The sequence below is a fragment of the Parus major genome, chromosome 3, assembly GCF_001522545.3.
Source record: "Parus major isolate Abel chromosome 3, Parus_major1.1, whole genome shotgun sequence".
NCBI classification, from domain to species: domain Eukaryota; kingdom Metazoa; phylum Chordata; class Aves; order Passeriformes; family Paridae; genus Parus; species Parus major.
The window spans coordinates 111,338,640-111,366,043 of record NC_031770.1 but is presented as its reverse complement, the minus strand read 5'-3'; the positions used below and the strand labels follow the sequence as shown (position 1 = coordinate 111,366,043).

General features: G+C 46.0%; 1 protein-coding gene across 6 annotated transcripts in view; it reads left to right on the top strand.

The window, feature by feature from the left end:
* The window catches only part of EXTL3 (exostosin like glycosyltransferase 3), a 132,591-nt gene that overhangs the window by 11,230 nt on the left and 93,957 nt on the right, over window positions 1–27,404 (top strand). For 3 of the 6 annotated variants that reach the window (XM_015622154.3, XM_015622149.3, XM_015622150.3), the window contains exon 1: window positions 8,603–8,833. The exons of 1 other annotated variant lie outside the window; for it this stretch is intronic. The gene's annotated coding sequence lies outside the window, so the exon portion shown is untranslated. Of the gene's footprint in view, window positions 1–7,147; window positions 7,215–8,602; window positions 8,834–8,876; window positions 8,933–27,404 lie in introns of those variants that run through there. 2 more of the 6 variants (XM_015622151.3, XM_015622152.3) reach the window with 2 other exon arrangements.

Below are 27,404 nucleotides of genomic sequence, written 5' to 3'. Positions count from 1 at the left end.
GATGGGAAGAGGACAGTGGCTGTGTTTGGGTTGTGTGAGTGTCCTCTCCTTGGCAGGTGGGTAAAAAAAGTGTTTATGAAGTGTTTTTGGCCACTTTTCATTTTACTTGTGCATCAGCTCTTCCTTTGCATGAGAATAGAAATTAATTTTGTTTCAAGTTCTAGAAACCTGAAGACATGCTGAATAGGTAGAAGTTTGTTCTATTTATAGGCTGCAGAATTTCTTTGTACAATAAACCAGTTTGTTTTAATTTAAACTATGTATTCAGCACATTTAGCTTAATTTTATTTAACTACAAGTTTGACGTCCTTTTCATTGTTTTTTAAATTTGTGACATAAACCCAAAGTACAATGAAAAAGTCAGACTAGTCATTAAGAAACTTCATTTACCATTTCAAACAGCAAATGTGTTGACTTGCATAGTTTATTAATTTTTACAGATGCCCAAATGTAAAAATAGGACATATTTGCAGTTCAGGCAAAAGCTTGATTTATGGAGAAATGTGCCTTTGTTCTTCACCAGCAAAAATCAGCCTTTCATTAAAGGGAAAATAAAAAAACAAACCCAAACCAAAAAATGCAAAGCAAGAGGGTTTAAATCAAACAGAATTGAAGTATTTTTCTCCTGTTTTGCATGAATAAATCCTGTATTAAAGGCAGGATGGTTGAAGAAGAATTGGCAGGCAAGTTAGCAATAGAGTTCCTCACAGACTGGTCTCAAGCCTGGTCTTAATCAGGGTATTGACTAATGATAGAGCAGAAATTAATGAGATTTGGAGCTGTCATCAAAAGAGGAAAACCAGAAGATCCCAGGAGAAGAATGACTGACTTTGGGACCATTTGTCTGTAAGCAAATGTGAGTTCTTGTAATGCAAACTCTGATAGAAAGCTGGGGGTTCTGTGTGAGAATTGGGATGTATTCATCAACCATGGGATAATTCTGATGTCCTGATGATAAAGGTACATTTGGGGATCACATTTGTCAACTGAATGATTCCCACTGGTGACAAAGGAATGTGAATGCCACTGCAACAGGTTTTAGTGAGGCAATGCTTAAAATGCATTCTGCATTCCTTGTCCATAGGAGAAAGATTGATTCCAGCTGGAAAAGGTGCAGCAGAGGGCATCTGCTAGAAATGATCTGGAGAACAGGGAATCCTGCTCCCTAAATGATTAAAGGGACCTGGGTGGTGAGGTGGTGACAAAAAAACGGCAGAGAAAAATTAGATTCCTTCTCTGTAAATAGCAGAGAGGGAGAAGAGTTCTTTAAGTTAAATGACAATTCTGGCACAAGAACAAAAGGCTCTGAAAAAGTTTAGGCTGGAAAAGAGCAGAATAGCTTCAAACCAAGGGAGGTGCTTGAAGAGCCTTCTAATGGGAATTATGTAAAGGGCTAAAAACCCGATTGCTGTGAAGATGGAGCCTGATAAATGTATTAATGGGATTATTCAATGTGGTTGGCTTCAGTATTAAGGGATCAGACTTTGGATTTCCGGTCCTGCGTTTTTGCAGGTACGCTTAAGAATCCTGCAGGTGTGAGAAAAAACATGGAAGGTTGACATTTTAAGAACTATTTTCACTCTGATTCAGCTTGGAGTGGGTTTTGCTGGTTTGAATGCACTAATAATTGAATTGGGTGAGCTGTGGAAAGGAGCAAGTACCTTCTGAGCTGGGAAGAAGAAGCTGCCACCTGCTTTCTTATTTTAGCGGTCGGTTTTGGCAGCAGGCCTGAGCTACACAGATATATATATATTTTAAAATTTAAAGCCTTTTGTATAGTAAAGTTAGGACTTGAAATAGATTGTGCTCAAAACAGTGACAATTATTTATTGTTATTTATCATTGCAAGGTGCTTTTTTAAAAACCTGGAGCACTTAAGACACACGAGCGTTTATTATCGATCCCGGCGTTCTCGTTATCGATCCCCGTTTTCCCCATTTACAAATACTCCCCAGATTTCTGGTTGCTTTACTAAAATCCCAATAAATAAGACAGAGTGCCTTTTTGTCAGCAGGCCATGGTTATTTTATCAAAGACGGGGGCCAGGCTGTTTTAGCACGGTGTAACTTTGATTTCATGGGCATTTTGTGCTCAGGATTTCCATGCTTTTTATCTTTTGATTCAGCCTCAGTTCTCCAGCCTTGTCTGCCATTGAGAGCTGAGTCTTGCTCACCTTAGAATATCCTTAGGGATGTTCTGCCTGGAGGTCTCCATGATCCCAGAGGGACACAGGGGATGCCTGTGGTTACAGGAGAACTCCAGATGTGCTTTCAGACACGGCTGTGGGATGTCAGAGCCCACCCTTCCTTCAGCCCCACACTCTCTTCACCCAACAGCAGCATTTCTATTCAGCCTGGGGGCTTGGCCCTGACTATCTCCAATCTCCAGCGTGTTCTCCTCCCTTCCCACGTGTGCTTCTTATTCACTTTTTCTATTCAGGATGCAAATGGCAGATGGTTTTTCTTTTTTTTTTAGTTTCAAGGTCTTCTCATCTGAGCCTTTCAGCCATTCAGCCTCTCAAACTAGTTCACTTAATTACCTCAACTTTTTGAAACTGAAAACCTCGCAGACCTGCTTTCATTTTGCTTAAACCGAGTCAATTTGTGGAAAACAGGCTTGAATTGAGTGATCACAAGTGGCTTTTATTACAGCATCCTCACTATTTGCCAAAAGTCTCCCACAGAATCACCTCTTGTTTGCTCAGTGCCTGTTTTGTTCTGAGGTCTGTTGGCTCTTACATCCCGGACTTACAGAACCCCACTGTTGCTATTTGTTCTTCCTTCTAGATCAGGAATTTAAGACTCCCTTATCAGCCAGTTCCTCAGAGTATTTCTTTTTCTCTCTAGCCATTTTTAAAAGCTCTCTGCACACATCCAAGCCCGATGGTGGGGTCTCCAGCGGACCTCTAGCACAATCCCAGCAGACAGCCTTTTAAAGCCTTTTCCCAAAGTGACTCTAATCCAGAACGATCGTTTTATGCCTGCTATCGCTTTGGATTTTTAGCAAACACAGATGATTCACTCAGCTCACAGAAAGAACCGTGGAACAACGTCCCAAAAGATTATTTAAATGGAGTTTTGGGAGTGGATTTGGGGTGACCATGGGTAGTGTGCAGGCTCCAGGTCTGACTTTGGTGTGGGGCTTTGAGGGTGGCTGTATTTACCTGCAGATGTGTTTCTCAGCTGCCTTTACTACAGGATGATGATCATTTCTAACAGATTGTTTTCCTGACAAGGAAGAATTATCCCTGGTTTACATTGTGGGAGCTGAACCTGGGGAGAAATGGAACAGCTGCCTCAAACACACAGGTCTGTGAGAGCAGAGTCTGCTCTCCCCCAGTTGTTTCAAGCACTCTCAGCAATCTGGCAGCTTGTCAAGGCCCCTCAAATTGTGTGGACTCGAGGGTGAGCTGAAGGGCTGGAGCATCACAACCTCAAATCTGGTAGTCTGGTGCAACAAAGCACGCGCTGAAAACGATGCTTTTGTACTTTACCCAACTGCTTGGCTTGCAGTCACTTTTAATTTAAGTTTAGACAGTGTTGAGCGCTTAATTAATAAAAAAAAAGTGCTTTTGGTAGACAAGAGTGTAATGCCCTGAGCCGTGCCATGGTTACAATATGTAGGTGTTTGGGGATTATGTTATAGACAAGCAAAACGATTGTTTCTTTTTAACTTCAGTTTAAATATGGTTCAAATGATGGAATATTTAGTAGAGCAGAATAAGCTGATGCCTGCCAGCTTTTTCATACCAGTGGTTACCAGATGTGTCTGTATTTAGAACCCCACCATCTGTTCCAGGGTGGAGCTTGGGGCTAGTCAAGGTATTTGGATGTGTCTTCTTCCTTGGGTATCTCTGGAAAACTTCAAAGCATCTGTGCTGAGATGAAGGGGAAGCAGGGTTAGCTGTAATACTCCAAGAATTCAAGGGAATTTTCCAGAAATGCAGCTGATTCCTCAGTGCAGCAGGGCTTGGAAGGGGAAGGAGCCTTGGGGAGAGAGGCAGTGCTGGTATTTTGTGCCGTTGTTCAGCCATTGCCAAGAGCCAGGCAGAGTTTTGCTTGGCTGTCACCAGGCTGGGCTGCTGCTTCCTGCTTTGGATTCCATCTTTCTTAAGACTCCATGGAATTTCCAGGAGCCTTGTAATATGGAAGTTTCTTAATGGGATTTTAGAAATTATTCCTGTAGATAAGTTCTATTTAGATGTGTTTTAGATCATTTCTTTTGATGCTGGATTGGTGTAGAATTACTGTGAGCTGTTAGAGAGCAAAGGGAGGGAAACCTGCTCTGCCTTTACTCTCTCCCACCACATCCAACTCCACCAAAACCAGGAGTGACCCATCACAATGAAATTAATTTTTGGTCATTTTGGGAATGGGGAAAAATGTATTTTGATCAACAAACTACTTGTGAAAAAGACTCACCTAGTAATGGTAACAGCCTTTGGTTGACAGTGATCTAAAAGGAGGGAAAGCTGCACATGCCTGTATCCATCCAGTATCTCATGGTTTATTTGTCACCACTGTCTTAATCTCTCAGAACTTAAATAACTGTTGTTGCAATAGGAAAATGAACCTTTCAGAAAGTTTCTTGTGAAGAAAAAAACTCAGAGTGGTTATGAATGATTTTATAAACAAAGCATTGTGGTAATGGGGTTGGAACAAGATGATTTTTAAGGTCCCTTCCAACCCATACTACTATATGATTCTGTGATAATACAGTAATTTAATTAATTTATCCAGAATGTTTGTCCCTAATCAAGCATGTGGCAATATAATTTGACATACTCAGAGTGTGATCCATAATATTCCACCCCAAACAAAACCTTATGCTCCATTTCTCGCCCAATGATTTTTCTTTTACAAAGACAGGTAAAATGAAACCAGTAACTGTGCCCTCATTAACAAGGGAACAGGCTTCTCTTTTCCTCATCCCATTTAAGCTCCAGGCAGTGTCCTCCAGCATCTTGCCAAAAGCTTCCACTACTTTTATAAGCTTATTTTCTTTTGCTATCAGGAACTGGTTCCTCTGTGCAGGATGCTGGCAGTCCATTGTGTTTGCTCTTTGGATCCCAGCTGGGGCTGCAGTAGGTCCAAAGCAGAATTAGGATTTGGGAGGGAAGGGTCTGTGTGTCCATTCCCGTGCTGACATTTCCACTCCTGGGTATTTCATTTCATGTTCCAGCCCCTGCCATGCTTTATGGCAAGTGGGGTTTATTGTTACAATACTCCTTGTGCCCATGGGGTCTTCAAAGGGCTTTATTTAACTCTACTGAGATGCCTTTACCTACCACTGAAATGCAGCTACTTAAGCTGCAAAGCCTGGCAGCTGCTCCAACAGCAGGAGCATGACCAGGCCACTGCTTTTATGTCATAAAATAAGAGAAAAAAAAATTTCCATGTCCATTAAAAAAACTGCAGGGAAAATGTAAATTGTCAGAATATAATTACCTAAACTGGAGTTCGGCCAGCATTCCAGATTAACATTTCCTCTCGTGAAGCCGTGGGGTACCTGATGGCCAAAAGCAGTCAGAGTCTCAGCAGGATTAAAAACTGAGCTTTGCTGTGTGGTTGTTCCATAGTGGCTGAGAGATGTAGATAATCTATTTAGCACCTACAGCACCCTGGGGCTAAAAAGTGGCTGAATCCTATGAAATCCGATAGGAGTGTCTGAGGTTAAGAGTGTGGTCTGAAAACATTCCATGGAACTTGTAAAATCCGCAGACGGTCCGACCTTGGTACCCTCTCCTGTGGAAGGGAGGAGAAAGAGATTAAAAGAGATGTACCAAAAGGATCGCAGCAGGGAAAAGATGGAAACTCAGCGTCCTCCCCGCCGTCGTTGGCTCCATGTTTTTCTGAGGTTTATTTCAGGCCGTGGAAGTGTGCCATGGAAATGTGCATTAGCTGGCTCTGAAACTCCTTAATACCTGCTTGCAATGACTCAATGTAATTTAGAGCAGATTGGAGACACCAGGATGCAAGGCATGCTCAGGAGGAAGTGGGATGAGGAAGAGGGAATGTGGTGCAGGTAAGAAAAAGAGGGGAAGTGGGGACCATTTAGGTGGAGAGGATGTCAAGGTGTGATGGCATTCACTGTGTTCAGCTGCAGCTGCCAAGTGTAGGGTAACTTGAAAGGTAATAAATATAAAGGAGATTCACAGCCTGAAATGATTCAGAGGTGTCTAAAGAAGTTCTGTGAGCAGAATCCCACATGGGTTTGGGTTGAAAGGGACCTTAAAACTCTTCCAGTCCCACCCCCTGCCATGGGCAGGGACACCTTCCACCATCCCAGGTTGCTCCAAGCCCCATCCAACCTGGCCTTGGACACTTCCAGGGATCATGGGGCAGCCACAGCTTCTCTGGGAATTCTATTCCAGGGCCTTACCACCCTCACAGGGAAGAGTTTCTTCGTACAGGTTGAACAGAAGGCCAAGTTCTAAACTGTAGCTGCTTTTTAGGTGGCTTTGCTTTACATCCGTACATTTCCCTACAGCAGGATTAGTGGTTTTAGTCCTCTGCCCTGTCAGCTTCCACTCAAGGTCATCATGGATTTTCCAAGTCTCTAACAGGACTGGCAGTCCTTTGGGAAAACAGGTTTGGAAGCTGATAGGAGTAAAAGGCTTTTCCTTGCCAGGAAAGCGTCAAGCAACTTTATCGGCAACTTATTTTCTTGTTTAAATAATTATTAATCACAGGTTACAGACCCTGCCCTTTAGGATCTGTTTCTGATGTGGAAATTTTACATGTATATGAGAAAATAAAAGCCCAGATGGCAGAAAATGTGGGAAATTAGTGTATTTGAATACAGTAATTTTTCTTTTGGGATGAGGAGAAGGCAGTGGAGTAGTGGATTTTTTACTTGGTAGAAGGGAATTTGAAAACTCCTCTTTAAAACCAATTCTTGTTAGAGGAAGAAGGGGAAACACAAGATTAAATCTGGAGGTATCTCTGTTAATATAATCTGTAATAGCCTTGACAGTGCTTCCTGAAAGGGAGACTTGCCAGACTGGCTGCTGCTCCTGACAGCTTCTTTTGGGAGCTGGGAGAAGAATTGTTCTCCAGAGTTGTCCCTGAAGTGAACATTTTCCACTGGTGTTTCTTCCTCATTGAGGACCTGAAGGGATTGATTGTCTCACTATTTCCTCCTGCAGAGCTCCAGGTACACCAGGGTGGAATACAAAACCCCAAGCCGTGGCACAGTGGGAACAGATGTGTGAGGTAGGACAACGTGGGTGTGTTCAGTGATTCGAATGTTAATTTTGTCTTTTTACTGTGCCACAGTCATAGTCTTTTTTTTTAATTTTTGTCCTGATAAAATATAAAAAGTATTGTTTCTCTGAGCCTTTGAACCTGCAGTACCTATTCCTGCCCTTCCATACAGCACGTTCCCTGCGGCGAGATTGGATTTTGTATCCCTTATCAAAGGGCAGACCTGTGCCCCTGCCTCACCTCTTGCTGGTTTTTCATCTCAGAATAAAAGTTAGTTTTTCCTTGCATTCTTTACACGTGTGTAAGTGACTGTTAAAAAGTGCAGAACGATGGAAAAGTGGTTTTTCGCTGTTTTGAAGTGCTCATGTTTTATTAAAGCTGAGATTCCTTTGTGGCCAGAAACACATCACCCTTTTTACTCCTGGAGATAAACCCCCATTTCTTTCTATGAAAGACTATTTCTCCCAAAGTTGTCATATTGTGTGTTTTGGTGTGGGATTTGATTGCCATAGATACAAATGCCTTTCATTGAGGTCCTAAAATAGAAAATTAGAATGCATAAACAGAGGGCTAGACCTGTGTGATGTGGTTTTGTTGTGAGAAGATGCTGGCACTGTTACTTGCCTTTCCCCCCCAACCTTTATTTCTTCATTGCTTTTTTTCCCTGCTTTTGCTTCACTTACCATCTGTTGCATGCTATGTTCGGTACTTGTCGCTGATTTCTACATGGCTCCTCTGACTTGAGAACATTTAACGACTGATGCTGTTCACACCAACCCTCCAGCGTGGATCTTAATGCTATATTGTAACAAACTCCAAACCACTGTGGTCTTTTAGTATCTGCTGATCAGTTTCCGACAACACGGTTGTTTTCCTAACTCCTTCTGCCAGCAGGCACCTGGACATCTCTCAGGGGGTCAGTGGCAACCATTGTGTCCACATCACTACAGGGCTGAGGCATGGTGGAGCTCCACGGGGGCATCGACACGGGCTTCTTGGGGGATACACATCACTGCATGGACTGACTGAGCTCCAGGGGGACACTCTGCCAGGGTTTTAGGGGGACACAAAGGGCTGCTTGCCCATGGGGCCGGGCTGCGGCTGTCCCTTCGAGGCAGCATTGTACACTGACAACATGGCGGCTCCTCCATGAGGGGAGCGGAGGGTGTGAGGGATGGGCTACGCGCGCCTGCCTTTTAGGCGGGAAAACGCGCCCGGGCGCGGCGCGCGTGCGCAGTGGCGAGAGGCGAGCTGGGGGAAGCTTCGGCTGTTCCCGGCAGGTTCCGGAGGCGAGAGTCTCGCTGCTCTCCGCCCTCAACCCTTCGGGAATCTCCGCCCCCGCTTCGCCTATCTCCGCCCCCGCTTCGGATATCTCCGCCCTCCTTCGTTAAGTTCCGCCACCACTTCGGCAACTTCCGCCGGTTCGGTCGGAAATGGCCGAAGACGTGCGAGACCCAGCGGTTTAAGGGGAGAAGATCGGCCGGCTTCTCGGAATAAACCAACTGTGTCCGGCCCGTGGGGGGGGGAGCAGGGGAGGGCGGACGGAGCGGGAAGACGAGGCAGCGGCTATGGCTCCCCCCCCAGCCACTCACGGCTCCGCCCGGAGGGCGAAGTGAGGGCGCCGAGAGGTAGGAGCGGACCGTACCACGCAAGGGGAGAGGGGGAGGAAGGTGGGAGAGCGGTAACACCCCCCCCCGGAACCCCCCGGCGGCAGCCCGTGGGGCCGGGTAAGGCAGGAATGGTACGGTCCAGGGGAAGCCCCCTGGAGCGGCGGCGTGTGGGGGGGGCTCGGTTGGGGGTCCCTGAGGGGCAGGAGGAGGGGCGCGGGGTCCCTGAGGGCCGGCGGAGCTCTGAGCGGGGGTCCCTCAAGGCTGGGGGGCGGATGCGAGAGAGGTCCCTCGAGGCTGGGGTATCTGATGGGGATCCCTCAGGGCTAGGGAGAGCTGTGAGCGGAGGGTCCCTCAGGGCTGGGGGCACGGTGGGGAGAGATTCCTGAGGGCGGAGGGGTCTGTGAGGGGTGTCCCTCAGGGATGGCGGCTTGCGAGGGGACTCCCTCAGGGCTGGGGGCTGGCGAGGCTGTGAAGGCAATCTCTCACCTCACAGCGTGAGAAGCATTATATGGGGATGTCACATTGCAAGGGGGGACTCCCACAAGGCTGGGAGAACCCCTCAGGGCTGGTGGGCTGTGAGGGCGGGCGTCTCTCACAGCACAAGGGGCGTTGTGGGGGTCTCACAGAGTGAGGGACATTGCGGAGGGGTCGCCACAAGCCTAGGGACCCTCACGGTGGGAGGGCTGTGGGCAGGTGGTGCCCAGGTGCTGCTGACAGGCTCCAGCCTTCCTGCCTGTCCTCCCTCCTGCATCCAGCAAGAATCCGGAGATCCCCCCCTTGTCCCGCCTGTGGATCCCCAGCGGTTCAGGGACCATCACATCCACCCTGGCAAGTGCAGCTACACTTCTCCCACTCTGAGGCAGTGCCTGAGTTGTGGTCCCTGTGGTTCTTGCTGGGGTTCTGCCTTATGAGGTGGTGAGGACAGCAAGGACGAGCCTGCCCTCGCTGTGGGCTTCTTAGCTTGGCTGGTATTGCTCTCCTGTGAGTTATTTGCTAAAGTTGAGGTCGTGTTACTCTTTTTTCACAGCTGTTTTCCCCACATGAGGTCTCTTCCTTCTCAAGAAACATGGTCTTTACCAAAAATTTTACCCGTGTGGTGATAATAATAATACTGATAGGCTAATGTCCTGTTATGCTGGTCCAAACCCAAACAATTTGGAGCCTGAAGGGACTGGATATAATTCAGGTGGTATTAAGGATTCACAGAGATGCTGAGAAGCACTTTAGATAAGCTGTTCTGTTGCTGTGTGTGTGTTAAAATCCAAGCATTGACCAGTTTCTGACCTCTTGTTGCTTTTGCATGAGTCTGATAGATCAAGTGTGTTGATACCATGATATGATAACTTGCCTCTAAAAGTGCCTGGGTTTCTTGTGCTGCAAGTCTCACATGTGTGTGAAGAAGATTAAATAACTTTGTTTCCTGAGAGGAGTGTCACACGCAGGTGATTATCTTAGATATTTTTGTTCTCATGGAGGAATCTGTGATATCCGAGATAGTAACATCTTGGAACGTGGGTTGGCGGGTTTTATCGAGTACTGAGTAATCTTAAACTCGTTTCTATGCAGAAATAGCATCAGAAATGAACCACAGTCTGATTATGTGATGATGGGGAGAGAGATTCATCTCCCCCTGACAAATCCCTTAACTCCACGTACCACCTGAGAGCCCAGTTGTTATCATGCAGTGTTATCTGTACCCACTCAGGCCTTTGTGACGTCTCTGCTTTTCCATTTCTCGTTCCAGAAATGGGAGTTTGCATGGGTTCAGCTCGGTGTTCAGGGATTCTGGAGCGGGGGTAATTGCCTGCCTTCATTGAGCAAATTTTTCCAGCAGCTCAGCTGTGGTACAGACAGTTCTCGAACTTCTTGATGTCGTGTTGCAGAAGGGAAGTCCAGAGCAGTTTTCTGGAATTCTCTGATTTTTCAAGTGGAGACTGTTAGCTCTCATGTTTGTTTACACGTGAGGATGGATTTTGGCAGTTGTCAGGTCAGAGCAAAAGCAGCAAATTCTGGGAACAAGTAAAACATGATTGTTGAACTGCCTTCAGTTAGGCTGGGTCTCAAGGATACTCTGCAAAATTGAAGGGTTGTTTGTGTGCTGTTCAGATGGGCTGGGAAAGATCATTATCATCATCATCATCATCTTCCCTTGAATATTTGTGGATCTCTGGGACTGTTTATCTGATGAGTCGGATGTTGTTGATGTGTTCACAAGTTTCGTTTGCTTATGGGGAGCCAGAGCCCTTCCTAAGGCTATTAATTCTTGAAATGCCATGACACCTTCAGCTCAAACTTTTAGTTTGTCTCTTTTCTTCTGGCTGTGTTTATTTTGTGTGTATTTGTTGTTTTTTCCTTCCAGTCTCTGTTGCCTGATTTTTTTCCTCCTTACTCTTTGATTCCCATTGCCTCTCCCAGTTGCCTTGCCTGTTTTCCCAGGGCATTCCCTGTGCTACCCACAGTAATGTTTTCACCAGGCTGGGAATTGCAGCTAACCACAGATGTTACCTGTTTGATGCCAAGATCACGGCAGCCCTTTGTGGATTGGTTCCTGGTCCAGAGACAATTTCTCTGCTTTGGAGACCCCACAGAAACAGTGAACTGGAAAGGATCTCATGGTCATTGGCTCTTGTCTCATCACCAGAGATTTTTTCTGCCATCTGTGCTAAATACCTTTATTTTCTGAGTAGGTGAATATTTTGAGGCAGCTCCTAACTCTGGGATTTTAACTCAGGATGGAATATTTGATGTTGCTCCTAATGAGCAAAACCCAGAGCAGGATTCCTATGTCTTAACCACCCAACAAGCAAAATATTGGGGTTTTTTTGTTTGTTTTCATGTGAAAAGACAAGTGTAACTCATAGGCTTGTTACGTACGCCACTCTACACTGAAAAGACAAAAAAGTATCACTGCTGATGTGTGGCTTGGCAGTGGGGAAAGCATTCCCATGGGATTTGGGGGATGCAGCTGGGGCCTCTAGTTGTCTCCTACAACCCATGCTGACACAGGCTGTGCTTGCTGGGCTAAAGCTCGCACGGGTATGAGCTGCAGTTGTGAGGCTGCAATCCTCAGAAGCAGAGTTTTCTTCTCGGAGAACACCTGAAAGTGCTGATTACTGGGGCTTGTCGTGGTTGAGTTTGGGCTCTTGCAGCTCAGCACATGCAAATCGTGGTGCTGGATGCTGCCTGAGAGGAGGTGCAAAGCCAGTTTGAGGTTTTGGGGTTTGTTTAGGAAGGATAAAGACGGAAGCATGTGCAGCTCCGTGGCTTGCAGCTCATCGATCCCCGGGCATAGGAAGCCTCGAGCTCTGGCCCACCAGGTAAATTGATGTTATTACAGCACTTGCAGGGCCGGTTTTGAAGTGCAAATTGAAATCCCGTTTCTGTGAAGTCATTGCTGTTTGTTAATTGATGCCTGTTACCGGCAAGAGCAGTTTAGAGGTCTGGCTAATCCATCTCAGATGAAAGAGGGCAGGTTTAGGTTAGATTTTAGGAAAGAATTCTTTGCTGTGAGGGTGGGGAGGCCCTGGCACAGGGTGCCCAGAGAAGCTGTGGCTGCCCCTGGATCCCTGGAAGTGTCCAAGGCCAGGCTGGACAGGGCTTGGAGCAACCTGGGATGGAGGAAGGTGTCCCTGCCTGTGGCAGGGGTGGAATGGAATGGGCTTTAAGGTCCCTCCCAATCCAGACCATTCGGGGATTTGATGATCTGTCCCTGCTAATTGGTGGTAAATGGATAATGGTTTCTCAGGGCTATGTTGACATAACCAATAACTCTACAGAATGATCTGCTCCTCAAGGGTAAAATCGAGTGAAATACAGAAAATTGAGACTTATAAATCAATCAAATCAATCCTGTAGGGTTTTTTTTTGGGTGGGACAGAACCTAAACCTCCAAACCAGCAGTTAATCTGTAGCCACTAAAGGACATAAGGACTATTTTAAAGCACATATTCTTAATGAGTATCAGATTTACTTCTCTTACACTCAGCTTCTTGAATGACTGGAATCCTGTTGCCTGGAGTCAGGGTTTGTGTTTTCTCTGCTATACTCTGCCCTCCCCTTTCACTGTGAATTTTGGTGCATTAAGAAAATGTACCACTTTTCTAATGCAAATGCCTGCCTGAGAGTGGTACCAGAATGTGGGATTAAACCACAGGTTCTAAGAAACACTTCTAAGTTTCTTCTAATAGAAAATGTTAAGAACATTTCCCAGTGCAGAAGTAACATTTCTATTCCCCTCCTTTGCACAGTGCCCAGCTGCTCGGTCTTTTACCTGTCTTGTCTCATAAAATGCTTTCTTTCATGATTCAAAATACTTCCAGGTATCTTCTCATCTGACTTTAATCTTAGGGACAGTGACAGTGCAGGTAGCCTGAGGTTTGTTTTCCTTCCTCTTGTGTTTTGGTACCAGCATTGCCTGAAGTGTGGATTTCTACATCTGCCTCTGGATGAGCCGCTTTCCTGTTCAGTGTGACCCCTGAGTGTAACAAAGTCATCTCAGATCTGTGCCGCAATATTTGGCATCGACGGATTCACCTGGATGCGAGTTCTGTTTGTTTAAAGGCCACAGTGCCACGGAGCAGGAAGTGCACTGCTCTGCCCATGCATTTTACCTTCCTCAGGGAACACTTCCTGAAAGGTTGGGTACTTTGTAAATCCAGACAAAGAGATAAAGAATTCAAATTTTACACTTAATGTGGAAATTGCCTTCTCTGCTTACAAAAACAACGCAATTAAAACCACCCAACATCCTCCATTACGTTGTCCCATCAACACATCCCCATTTCCAACATGAAGAGGAGCTTTCCCTTTCCCCATCCCATATATACCCACCTTCTTGGTAGGGGTTTGATGGAATTGAGCACACCACTGAACATGGGGAAGGCTTCCTTGTCTTTCCCACCCGTGATCCAGCGCCTCCGCATCATACGTAACGCAGGAGCACAGCGGGCTGGGATTCGTACGTGTCTTTTAGTGCTTCTATTACGGGCACGAGGAAGTCATTATTGCTGCAGGTCTGCTCTGTGTGGGCACTCAGTGGGAGGTGATGTGTTCTGGATTGTGTTGGTGTGGGGTGGAGGATATGCTGGGGAGTGCTGCTGACACGCAGATGATGCCTGGAAAAGGTTGGCATGGAAGCGGTGGAGCTTGTGACGAGGAGGAGCTGCCAAACAAGTGGGGAGCCTCAGAGTTGAGAGCAGAGCCTAAATATATAGAGCAATGCTGTGAGCCTTTTTCTCAGGGGTCTGGAAAGCAGAGCTACCCTGAATTCCCTACCAGAGCCCTTCTGTCTGCAGTGAAACTCGCGAGGGTCTGCAAGTAAAATAGGATGGAAACCTTTGATATAAGCAGTGGTGACATCAGAGCTGTGATGTGTGAGCAGCAGGTGGGCAGAAGTGAGGACAGTATAATCTTGTCTTCCTCATTTAGAGGTAATTTGAGGGCCATGTGATACAGGAGCCCATTGACTCCCAGAAACGCATTGTACATCTAATAATACACATCAGGGAATAGGTTAGCATCGTTCTCAGATAATTAATAAAGATAGCACTTCCATAGCAAATAGGGAGGAAAAAAACCCATGCATTGTTTAGCTGAGATATTTCTTTCCTTAGGCATCTCTCCTGGGAAGGCCTTGGTGCTTGTAAATGAATCTGCCGCCTACCTTGTGTACCTTCATTTTAATGTGGGGATTGAGGAGGAGCCAGCTATCCAAAAAGCAGCCAGAGATGGATGTCTTGGAAAGGTGCCACTAATTACTGTGGAGTCTGACAATTAGCTGTTAAGCCTTTCCTTGTAAAGTTCTCAAGGGTGCATGGGACACAAAACAAGGACCTGGAGAAAGGGGAGAGCTGTCCTTGTGGTGGTCTTGTAGGGTGGTTGTTAAAAGCAGAAGGTGGAGCTGATTCTGAGGTGGTTCCCTCCCAGCAGAGCAGATCAGATTTGACTGACCCAGAAGCATTTTGGTTTTTTGTTGCTGGTCTCTGTCATAATCTGCAAACTTCTTACACTCCTTACCTTTAAAATAATTTTAAGGCTGCCATTCTTCACGGGCAAAGCTGTAAATCAGTAATGTCTGCAAAGTGGCGTTGTTGATGTTAATCTGAGAATTTTTAACAAAAAATCAAGATGTAATAAAAAAAAGATTCAAAGAAATCTTGCAGTTGGTTCCTTGCATTTTCCTCCTGGGTCTTCTGACTCTGTTTTTACTTTGTGGCAATGATGAATAGCACCAAGCCTTTTGCCAGTGTCTCAAGGGTGTCGTTAGTTAGGAGTAATGATTGAGCTGGAGCTGGCAGGTATCTCAAGGTTTTTGTACTCAAGCTGATCTCCCCTCACCCCTCAGGGATCAGACCTGCTCTTTCTCTGAAATGACTTTTACGTTGTTGGGACAATGATGATTTTGATTAGAAAGGCCAAGCTACAGAATTATTTCTCCCTTGTCAAACGTCTCGTTGGGGAAGATGTTTTTGCATGCAGAGTGTTTCGCTGAGCTTGTGTTTCAGGTGACATTGCTCAGGTGTCAATGCCAGGAGCATCTTCATGGTTAGTTTATACCAGCATGACCCAGGCTTCACTCTGACTTGTGTCTCTGTATAATTCCATTGCCTTGGAAGGAGTGACCTGGAATCTGCAGACAGATCTGGCGCCTGTTTCCGGGTGCATCTCTGATCTCTGCTGCGTGCGCCGACACGCGAGCCTGGGCTTCCAGCAGCTCTCCCTGGGAGAGAAAGTGGCAGCTGTGTGACAAATGTAATGGAGAAAGCGTTATAAAAAGAACCAAAGCGAATTTCCTCTCCTCAGAACTGGTTAAAGCAGGAATGGTATTGGGAATGGTTCTTTTTTGAGCTCGGTGTTCCTGTGCAGGGGAGTCTCGCTTGGACACTTTGCTGTCCCTGTACCTATTCTTAGCCTGTTTACCCAAAGCTGTTGTATGTGCATCAAGAGATCTCCCTGTTCAGGCTGTTTGTGTGTTTATGTGGAGCCTTTTGAGGAGAGAGGGGATTATATCCAAGCTTTTCTCTCACCTCCTCCTGCTTCTGTGCTTTATAACTGCTCAGAGAATACAGGTTAACGTTTCCATAGTGTTTGAGTGTATCACAGAGTGCCTGTGATGCAGGGAAATACTGTCTGCTACTTGTTGACACTGACCTTGGAATTTGAGTGACACGGCTGAACTGATTTCACAGCCTGCTGCTAGAAGGGGTGGCCTTGGTCCCTATCCCTCTCTCAGCTCTGCAGTCCCAGTCTTGCAGATGATGCCTCAGTGAAGTGATTCAGTTTGAAAATCAAAACTACTTGAAGGATTTTTGGTAGGAGATGGGGATTCCTCTTAGTGGTAGGGAACACAAGACAAGGGCTGGTGCCCTGGGAGGTTTCATGCTGGAGTGTCCTTGAGGGGGATCAGAGAATAGTTAAAATTGGACAAGCACTTGGTGATCATGGAATCCAACCATCCTCCAGCACTGGTAAGGCCACCACTGACCCATGTCCCCAAGTGCCACAACCACGAGGCTTTTAAATCCCTTCAGGGATGGAGACTCCAGCAGTGCCCTGGGCAGCTGTGCCGGGGCTGGACAGCCCGTTGAGTGAAGAATTCCTCCTGTTATCCAACCTGAATCTCAGCTGGCACAGCTTGAGGCCATTTCATCCTGTCCCTGTTCCCTGGGAGCAGAGCCTGATCCCACCTGGCTGTCCCCTCCCACTGGGGAATTCCAGAGAGAGAAAAGTTCCCCCCAGAGCCTCCTTTTCTCCAGGCTGAGCCCCTTTCCCATCTCCCTCAGCTGCTCCTGGTGCTTCAGACCCTTCCCCAGCTCCGTTCCCTTCCCTGGACGTGCTCCAGCTGCTCCACATCCCTCTTGTCCCAGCAGTGTCCCCAGGGATGGAGGTGGCCCAGCAGAGCCAGCACAGGGGACAGGCACTGCCCTGGCCCTGCTGCCACCCCAGAGCTGGCACAAGTCAGCTGCCACTGGCCTCTTTTCCCACCTGGGCCACCTCCCCCAGGTCCCTTTCCACCCAGCAACTTTCCAGCCCCTTCCCCTGGCAGTCACAGGAGTGGCTGAGCTTGGGCAGGTGAGAAATGGGCAGTGGGACAGTGCCAGGGAGCTGCCCCAGCACCTTTTTATCTTCCCCACAGCCCCAGAGTGTGCTCAGGACCAAGGAGGGTGATTTAATGAAGCGCAGGGACTCGTTCTACATGAACACGCTGAATGGACAAGAATAGTTGGCTGTTGTGTATCACCAGAATCAGATGCTCATTTTTCAGCTCCTCGTTGCTGCTGGGTGCAGCAGAGCTTTGTGCTGACACAGGCAGTTCCTGCCAATGGGGCTGGAGTGGCACTGAGAGAATAAAATGCCACATTTTGAAGGTTCTTGGTAGCGAGACAACTGGAAAAATGTGTATTGGGTACAAATTTTTCAGACTTTGGGGGTTTCTTTTTATTGCCTGACTTTTTATTCTGATGTCTCCTTGCTATGAGTTGTGCTTTTCTGTTTTGAGAAGTGAAATTAATAATCTGCCTTGCTTCCTGTGCAGTGGGAAGGAATGTCTTCATCCTGGCCCAAGCAGATGAGACTTTTTTTGGGAACTGTTATGCAAAAGCAGAGGAAGAAGAAACAAACATTTCTCAATTCCCTTTGAAATGCAGTTTTAATGGTTCCTCGGTAATTCATGCAATTATTTAATCAGCTGCATGATCCCTGGGATTATTATTTTTCTAGGTAATAACTGGAGCAGTAAAGATATCTTGTAAATTGAAAAAAAAAAAAAAAAATAATTGGCATATGTTGTTTGCAGTACTACATTTTAGTAATTGTTTGAAATGACCTTTTGGAATCTCGGAGAGAAAATTTGTTTGCTTGACTTTCTCCCAGATCAGCTCCTGGCAATCTCGATATAGTGCAAAATAGAGTTGTTTTGGTTTTTTTAATTACATTCTGATAGCAAAACCTGTTTTTCTGTGTGCATTACTGTTTTTGCTTTCTTAAAGGTTAAGCTCTATCTGAGAGGACTTCCACAGATGAAATTTCTGAAACTTTTTGGTGTGGATGGTTGCCTGGATTCTTTTAAGCTAGAATTGCTTATCCTGGGTATTATTACAAAACATTCATTTATTTAAGGAGAAAATTCTTGCTGTATTTTTGAATGTCTAGAGACATGATGATGAAATGTCTGTGGGGCTTTTTTGTCAGTTTTATTTGTGGGTTTGCTTTGGTTTTGTGTTACTTTGTTTTTGGGTTTTTAGAGGTTGTAATGTGATGAGATCATAGAAACTTGCCAGGTTTAGGGAAAGAAAAATTTTTTTTTTTCCTTTTTAAAATTTTTTTTTAAAGAAGTGTTAGCAGAGCTCTTGTGAAATCTGGTTCCTTGAAGCCACTGGGTTGTGGTCAGAAGCCACTGTGGGTTTGGTTTGTAGGAAGATGTCCAACATCTGAGGGCCTTGCTGTGCACTAACTCTGTGTGAAACCTGCTCTTCTCAGGGATGAGACCAATGCTTCTTCCTTTTTCCCTTCCGAAAATTCTGGCATTTTTCCACTTTAAAATCTGACAACCCTTGAGAGTGAAGGGTCAGCAAAACACATTGTGTGAAATCTCTCAGCATTGCAGTTTTCACATTAAGAGCCCCGTTGCTCTGTGTGTTTTCTGGAGCTGCACTTGTTGAGGCTGTGAGAGCCTGGTCCTCTAAACACACCAAAGAGAACTCAGAGCTGTGCCAAGGAGCAGGTGCTGCGAAATTCAGCTTCTGCCAACTTTGCAGAAAACTGCACTGATGGAGATCAGCGTCTCTCAAGGGAAAATTAGGTCTCCAAAATGAGTGTCCAAGCTGGAACGAGACAACAGATGCCAGAAACACGTCCAGTAGCTCAGTTTGGAGTTTCCCTTCCTCTCAGGCTGATCCCTCAAGGCAGCATGGTGTCCCACAGGACTGAAACCTGGAGTTTCCACAGGGGACAGAAATGACTGGAAGAATCAAATGGGACCCAGCCACAACGATCTGGAGCTGAGTGAGCAGCAGCCTGTGTGATTTCAGCCTCCTCATCAGGCTGGTTTTGCACATCCTGACTTGAAAAAGTAGGTTTTTTCATCCTTGGATCTGAACAGACAAACCTGAGGGGCTCCATATTTCCTGCTAAACTCCAGATAAGATCTTTTACTGTTTGAACTTGCAAAGCAGTTTAGGTGTGTGCTTCCCTGCTCGCAGGGTTCCTGCAAAAAGTTTGATCCACCCCTTCATTTAGCTGAGTCTGTTTGGAATGAACAATGTTCTTCAAGCTGTGAATACAAGAATGGTTTAGCTTTTAAAAAAAATCTTCCCCTGCAAACAGATGATGTAATGCCCAAGCTCCATGTTTAAACAGTAGCTAATTTGCCAGGGGATAAACCAGGGTGAAATCTGTCAGGCTTTCTAATTTCCCACATTCACCAGAGCTTTGTTCTTTTTGCTTTTAAATGCAGGGTACGTTTGTGTGTCCACACTATGTGGTTTCCTTCAGCTCCTGCAGCCAAAGAGTTTGTCCAGGGGCAAGAGAAAATGTTGCTGTAAACCTTTTGTTGCCATAAACCTCGATATGCATCTGTTTGGTTTTAAGTTTTACTTTGTGACTGAATTAAAATCCTGAGCCATCCCTTTGATGAGCTGCAGCACAGGTTTTATTCTGAATTTGGATCTTGTCTCTTTGCAGGCACGTTCCTTTGGCCAAGCAAGATTCACTCCCTGCAAGGTCCCCGGGGCACTGCTGGGTGGGAGACTCCTTGTCCTGCAGCTGCTTTGGGTTGCCTGTGGCTTGCTTACTTGGTGTTTGGACTTTCCCCTCCCAGCCAGTTTTGTACAAAACAAGGAACACTTAAAAAACAACACATTTTAAAAAAAAATTTAAAATTTCAGGGGCAGCTTTCTCTGCTGGTGGCAGCTCTGGTCTGTGTAGTGCTTTGTGTCTGCTGACAGGAGGGGACTTTGGCTGGTTGTGGAAGAGGGAGGTTTGGATCAACACTCCCCTCCTCCTCCCTGGGACGATCTGTTTATTGGAATTTTTCACTGACCTATTCCTTTAATCCTCAATTTTGGCACCATTTCCCAGGGCTGGTATAAGCACGGGGCTTTGCCAGCCAGCAGGATGAACCAGGGCACACAACAGGGTCAGAGACATCCAGGAGCTGCGGTGTCAGCTGGAGGAGGGGAGATGTGACACAAGAAACTCAAGTGACAGTTAGAGGAATTGCTTCCATCTTCTCTGGCTTTTTCTATCCAAAAGGAAAAAATTTCCATCTTCAATCTTGGAGCAGCTTCATCTTAAAAGCTGCCCCAATCTGGGGTTAGCCTGTTTCTCAGGGATGTCATCACCCAGCCTGGCATTTGGGGTGTCTTCAGCAGTTTTTCTTCCTCTGAGCAGCGCTGGCAGAAAGCTCTGAGGGTGCCTTGTGCTGACGCTGTTGCTGCAGAAAACAGCACTTGGGGAGAGATCACATCTGTGAGAGCCGGCGCTGACTCACAGCATCGAGATCTGCTGGCCTGGGCTGCTTTCAAACAGCTGGATTTCAGGATCTCACAAAAATTCTGTGAGGGGCTGTCCTGCAGCTGATGGTTTATTTTTTCCGTGGTTGAAAACTAAGAGTAGTGGGCCACTTGCAGTTTATGGTGGAGTTGTGCTTGATCTGTTTATTATGATTTTATTCCCCATGCTCTGCTTGCTGGTTTGACTCCTTCCTCTTTGGCATTGTTTTCACATAAATCCTTTTCCTCAGAATTTCCCTGCTCCCTGCCAGCTGTGGAGCAGCTGGGAAGATACCGGAAAGCACAAACTGCTCTGAAGGGCTGCTCAGAGGGGCACGGCTTGGTTGTGGAGCCTGGATTTATCCGGAGCTCCTTGGATGGGCTGCACCACCCCAGCCCCAGCAGTGGTGGGGATGTGTTGAGGAGCTGTGGGCTGGAGACAAGGAGCCTTTTGTTTGCTTGCCTTAGCAACCCTGCCTCTCTGAAAGCTGAGATGTTCTCACTCCCGCAGTGCTGTTCCAGGGAATGCTGGTTGTTTCTCGGGGAGCAGATCTCGGGGAACTGCTCTTTCTATCCCTAAACCCTCTTTTTTTTTTTTTTTTTTTTTTTTTTTTTTTTTTTTTTTTTTTTTTTTGTTGCATATTCTGTTTCTCTTTTTTTTTTTTTTTTTTTTGGATGACAGGAGATCTCCAGCCAAAAGAAATCTGGTGATCTGGGGTTTTTCCCCCAAGCAGCAAGTCCTGCTGACTCTCATCTCTGCTGTATCTGTTCTGATGGGCACGATGTGCTGAATTTAAATAAATTGTAGTCTTCTTTGCTAAATATCTGTCAAATATTGACTTAGTCTGTAGGGTGAGCTGACTAAGCTGAAATTAAAATTTATTAAAAAATAAAGCTTGTTTGGCAGGGGTGTGGAGGCAGTTTCATTGCAGATGGTAGAGGAAATTAAGATCTTACCTTGACTGCAGCTCAAGGGGAGGAAAGAGAAGCCTTGGGCTTATATGGCAGTGAGGAAAGACTTGGTGGAGACAGAGAGGGGGAGTGTTTGTAAAGATATTGAGGGTGATAAAAACTCTTCCCAATGAGTGAGGTCATAAGAAAAAAATTGAGGTGGCGCTGTTAACTCTCCACTCTTACAGATGTCATGAAATGATCTTCTACATTCTGGTCCCTTGCCATACCCCTGGGATAATTTTTCTAAATCTACTGAAAATGAGATCCCAAATAAAATACGAGACAATCTGGCTGGTTGAGGTTTTGGCACCGGTGAGCAGCCTCTGTGCTGGTATCTGCTGCCTTTGTGTGTTCATCTCTGCAGGTGAACAACTCCACGTGTTCCTGAGGTGCTGCTGCAAAATGACAAAGCCCTGACACCTCCAAGCAGGCGAAGAAATGGAGATGCAAGGAGGTGTCTGAAGGGATCCAAGTGATCCAAACAAGCTGATGGCAGAACTGGAGCTAAACCACACAGCTTCTCACGTGTTTGAGAGCCTGTCCTTCAAACTCCTGGGAAGCTTCTGGCTTTTTTGAGGTTATTTTTGAAGGGTTTGTTGCTGGCATAAATGAATCTTGGAATTTGAAACAATAAAGATGCAGCTTCAGGGCCAGTCCTGTTTGAGTGACTGCAGGGATCTCAGGGCTGGTACAGTGAATTTGATGGAAGTTTATGTAAATGGAGAGCTCATGAGTTGGTTTGGTTTTTTTTCAACACCTTTTTTATCTTCATCCCATAACTCTTTGCTGCAGGTAGTAAGACCTCCATTGTAACTTTCAGTTTTATGGGAGCTTTGTGCCTCCAGTCTGTTGGTTCCTGGCTGATCTTCAATAGCCCAGAGAACAAATGTAATGCAGCAAATTCATTATATGCTAAATTATTTATTGTGTTACTGTAAAGGTCACTGATGGCAGTGGAGGCTTGGTAAGATAGTCCTGAATCTTTCCAGATGGTATCTGTCACCACCCTTTTGGGAGTTTAAAAAGTACCTGGAATAACTTATCTTCAGCCCATGTGTTTGGAGGTGCATGTGTGGACCTTGTGTAGGTTAATAAATGACTTTTGTGCTGCATCTGAAAGTGAAGGGCTGTATTTAATTTTGTTGTGTGTACTCTCACAGGCAGAGCAAGAAAGGAGTCTTAGTTTAACCTTGTCCCTTTTTGCTTGATTTAAGTAATTTGCAGAGTTGTATAATAAAATCTCCACGATCTGATTTCTATTCTGGTTGTAGTAAGCTGGAATTGTCAGTAATGCCCAAGGGCATTTTTGCTCCTACCTGTGTAGGAGTGAATTACTTGTTGCCTAACATCACCTGGAAAGGGAGCAATGAAAAAGCTTCCTGGCAGTGAGGTGGGCTGTGACTTCCCTTCCCCAGAACCACAGACTGAAATATTTAGCAAATGGATTCCGGGCTGGGAGGAACCTCTCAAAGCCTTTCCACAGGTGCAGGAGTGGTGGTGTGTGACTGTTCCCCCCTGCAGGGCCCTGCATGGTGTGGGATACATTACTGACCTATTTGCTGGTAGTTTTAGCATCTGGCTGGGATTAGTTCAGCCAGCTGATCCCCAATTCCACGCTATAATGGTGTGTCTTTAAGCACAAGTTAGATGATTGGATACTGAGGAGCATTTTGGAGTCTGGCCTTGCAAATACAGCTTGTTAATTGAAGCTGTGCTCGCTGGCAAAGCTGCCTTTTAAAGTTCTGTCCTCCCTGCGATATTCCATCCTCTGCTTTCTCACTGCCTGCAGCCTGCCTGATCCGCCCTCTGCCCGCATCTCCTCTGCCAAGCAGCGGCTGCTGGCCTCACATTTGTCACCTGCGGCCACTCCTCTGGCTGTGAGGGGCTCTTTCCTCATCACACCGAGAGTTTTCCTAATTGGAAGTGAGCGCTGAAGGGGCTGCGTTCATTGTTCCAGCTCTTTGCCTGAGTGCGCGTTTTAGGCAGCTGCAGTGAGGTTCAGCAGCTTCGTCTGTCATGATCAGACAGAGCTCTAGATAATCTAGCAAATCTCTTGATTATGAGGGTGGAAAATAATATGCTTTGATTTACAGATGTTGCTGCACAAAAAGTGCTTGTGTGAATTCTCTGAATGGCAATATCTGGGTACCTTTGGCATCCTCAGTCTCTGAGTGCATCCATTTTCTGAACATACCCTGAATTCCTGCACACTTGTCTCGACACAGACATGGACAGCTGTTTTACACACAAGCAGACAATTAATTATTTTTCAGGAGTATTTTAAGCCAAGTTCAGGGATTACATTGGGTCAAGGGGCCTTGAAGTTTACAGTAAAAAGGACAAGGGATGGTGGAGGCTCTTGCCTTATGGCAAATTACAGCCATTGAAAACAGCAAGGTGGGGGGGGGGACAAAGCATATTTTTCATTAATCTTCCAAACACCTTTTCCTTTCCTCCAGGAAGTTGTAGACAAACTTGAAAGCATTCTCCAGTGTCTGTACCATTCCGAGCAGGATCTGTGATGCAGCAGGCACAGAGGTCTCACCTCTGGTGCCAGAGGTGTGCAGCTGTGCTGGGGCTGCACCAGCAGCAGGAGCACTGCAGGCATTCCTGAAGGGGTTTGAAGTATTTTGGGCACACGAGCTCTCTTGGTTATGGACCGACTGACAGATCTGCAGAAGATTGGGAAGTGTTTTCCCAAGCCCTGGAGGCTGTGGTAAGCTGGAAGAAAGAGCTCCTGTGGTCTCTCCTGGCTGTGTGACAGGGCAGCTTGGGAAGTGCTCAGATTGAATCTAAGCTCGGTTCTTGTTTGTGAGGTTTAGTTGTAATCTCGGTTTGCTGTGCAGCCACGCTGTGCTTTCAGTGGGACAGGGAAGAGGGGAGATGGTGAGAGGATAGAAATACACTTGTTCTGGTTGGAAGAGCTCCCCAATTTATGGCTTTAGCTGCTTTTCTGCTGAAGGTGAGGAGAGCAGTCGTGTGGGAGACATTCAGGTTGGGACTTTTTTCTACAGATCTGGTTGTTTATCCCATTATTTCTGTTTCTTTTTTCCCCTCTTTTCTCGAGGTCTGCTTTATAACCAGCAGAGAAAAACACCCCATTCTGTAGCACAGTTCATCTCGTCCTAAGCAGACCTCTTGAACCAATCTGATTTTCTGTGCTCCAGCAGTGCCTGCTGCTGGTGCTGGCTGCAGAGAGAGCCAGTCCAGCTGCTTCAGGTGTGCTGGGAGCTGCTTGTGGCCAGCATTACTGAGTGAACCTGGGCCTTTGCAAGGCTAAACCTTGGCTGCTGGCTGGGTTTGGAGACTGTACAAGCTCATAGTTACAACTCCTTCCTGCTTGGAAGAAGGAAGAGCTGATGGGGCCACTGGATCTGATTATACCCTGTGGTAGCTGGTCTGAGGTTTGAAAAGTATCTCTGGCCATTTTACTGAGAGGCATTTTGAAGTGGCTCAGATGTCAATGAAGGAAGCTGAAAGGCTTTGTTTTACTCTCCTGACCCTGGGAATATTGGCCAGTTTGTCAGCTGGGATCCATCTGCAAGGGAAAGGTCCAGCTGGATGGGATGATGTCCTGGTAGCAAAGGAGGGGATGAGACAGTGCATGGCTCCTTTTCCCGGTGATTTTTGTATCTCTGATCAGATGTGCTTTGGTGGAGGAAATCACACTGAAAACGACCACGGAGCTTTCTGTTTTAACTCCCTAACTTGAGCCTGGATCATACAAAGCAAACCCTCCGAGCCTGTGAAGGGGGTTTTGTGGAGGAATAAAGCTCATTGTCAGCTGCCCGTGTTCAGACCCTTGGGAAATTGTGACCATTGTCTGGGCTATTATTGCTTAATAAAAGCTTTGCATTTCCTCATTCAGGCCTTGAAAATCTGGTTCTGTGCTTTTAAAAATAACTCAGTGTGAGCCACAATTGGGAGCATTCACAGAGGAAATTCTTCAGCCATTTAAAACAAAGTGAAGGGAGGGAAAAGAAAGCTCTTCTTAAAGTGCTTTTACTTATCCCTGAAGAGTGAGTGTGTCCCAGCTGAGCTTCTGCTGTCTGGATGGAGCACAGGGGCTCTGCTCCTGCTCCTGTTTGCTTCCAGCCTTCCAGGAGTTTGGCTCCAGGGCTATCCCAGCTGGGGAACCTGGGCTGGGCATGCCAGATGCATCCTCTTGGGATGCTGTGTTTCTTGTGGATGAGCACCTCTGGACAGGTGGGACCAGCAGTCACTGGTGTGGTTGATGCTCTTTGTGCTTGATGCAAAAAAAAGGCAAGAAAATGTTTTCCTTTCTGTTTGTACTAGAGGCCACACCAGAAAAGGGTCATTTCAGGCAAAATGAAATGTGGTCATGTGCTGAAGGATGTGCAGGATTTCGGGCTCTGTGGGAGAGGGGGCAGAGGAGGGGGTGCTGTGGGCTCTGAGGTGTTCACCATCCCAAAGTTGGCTTCCCTGGAGTTTTTGTAGCTGGGAAATTATAGCCCAGCACACAAGCCCTGAACTATTTTGCAGATCTGCTTTGAAGGCTTGTTTCTTTCCCTCTGTGTGTTCTTGGGTTTATTTTCCTTCTGGTGTGGAAATAATTATATTGCTTGTTTCTTATGTTCTGGCTCCGACTAAGAAGAGGAATGCACTCAGGTTTTTTTATGTTGTGGTGGTGGTGATTTTTTTTTTTTTCTTTTCCCAATGCAATTTCTGCTGTTAAAATAATGTGGACAGCAGTTGCTGCCCACGTAGAGCACAGATATGTGTGTTTGGTGGTTGCAAGACATGCTTGCTCTGGGTGTGCCTTGTTTTGTTCAGTGCCAGTCTCTGCCCGTATGATTGGCCATCGTTTATCATTGCCATCAAGCTCAGAGATATCATTTACATTAGTAATTAGTGCTTTGTGCAGGCCAGAATTAGCTACACTGCCTCTTGATTTGGAAATAGGTTTTCTCTGGGAGCTGTGTGTTTTGTCAGGTTAGAGACCAGGGTGTGAGGAGGGGATGACAAAGGGCTACAGCAGCATTGCCAAAGACACTTGATAGCGAAGAAACCAATGACTGGGATATTGTCTGGGTCTTATTTGTGATAGGAAATGAATTATAGCAGAAAATGCCTCTTCCATACCTCAGTTTCTCCACCAAGAAATGAATTCTGCATGATTTGCCTGAGTGTGTTTGTTAGCAGGAATTACCTCAGTTTCTCCACCAAGAAATGAATTCTACATTATTTGCCTAAATGTGTTTGTTAGCAGGAATTACTCTCCTCCCTCTTCCTGTCTCCTGGAGCAGCTGTGATACGCTCAGGGATGTGTGGTGATGCAAGGACTGGGGACAAGACACAGCCCTGCAGTAGCTGAATTCTGTCACACCATTGTCTACTTTTGTGTGGCTTGAAATTTTATAGCTCATGTGCACCATTAAAACAATTTCCATGCCTAAGTTTGGAGAATCTGCTGTGCCCACTTTTGTTTATATCCACGTGACTGATCCAGGGCCATATGTTAAGAATATAACTGCTTTTAATTTATTTTTTTTTAAAGCTATCGGTGTCTAAATATATCTAATAAAAATGCAGACTGGAACTCTTTAATGAGGCGTAAGTCAATCCTGGCTCTCTTTTTTTATAAGACAAAACCACCTCGCACACTGGCTTCTTTTTGTATGGACTTCTGCTTTGCATTTCCACGCATTCATCATAGCATGAAGGCCCTGACAAAAGGAAATAAGAAAAGACTGTTTAAGAGACCGTTTTGCTGTGCATAAACCTGAACCTTTGCAAAGGGAAAACCCATGGGCCTTCAGCAAGTGAAGTCATGGGCTGTGTATGAGGCTGTGTGGTGACAGAAAGGAGAAATAAAAATTACAGTGCTGAGTAAGTTGAGTGTAGTTGTGAATTGTACAGCAAAGAACAGGAACTGTTAGAAAGGGAAATATTTCCAGTTTTGTTCCTTGCCTTTGCAAAATTGCAAAGTTCAAGTGATGGTTGGATGTTTTTTGCCACCAAAAATCTTCGTTTTGCTGGCACCCAGCTAAGCCAGTGGTCGAGGCCGTGAGCGGCAGCATTTGGGTGGAGGCTGGGGATGTGTGGCTGCCCCTGATTTTGGGGGGCTTTGGGAGGAAATGGCTTTGTTTCAGGGACAGTTCAGCTCTGCAGGCTCGTGAAGATCC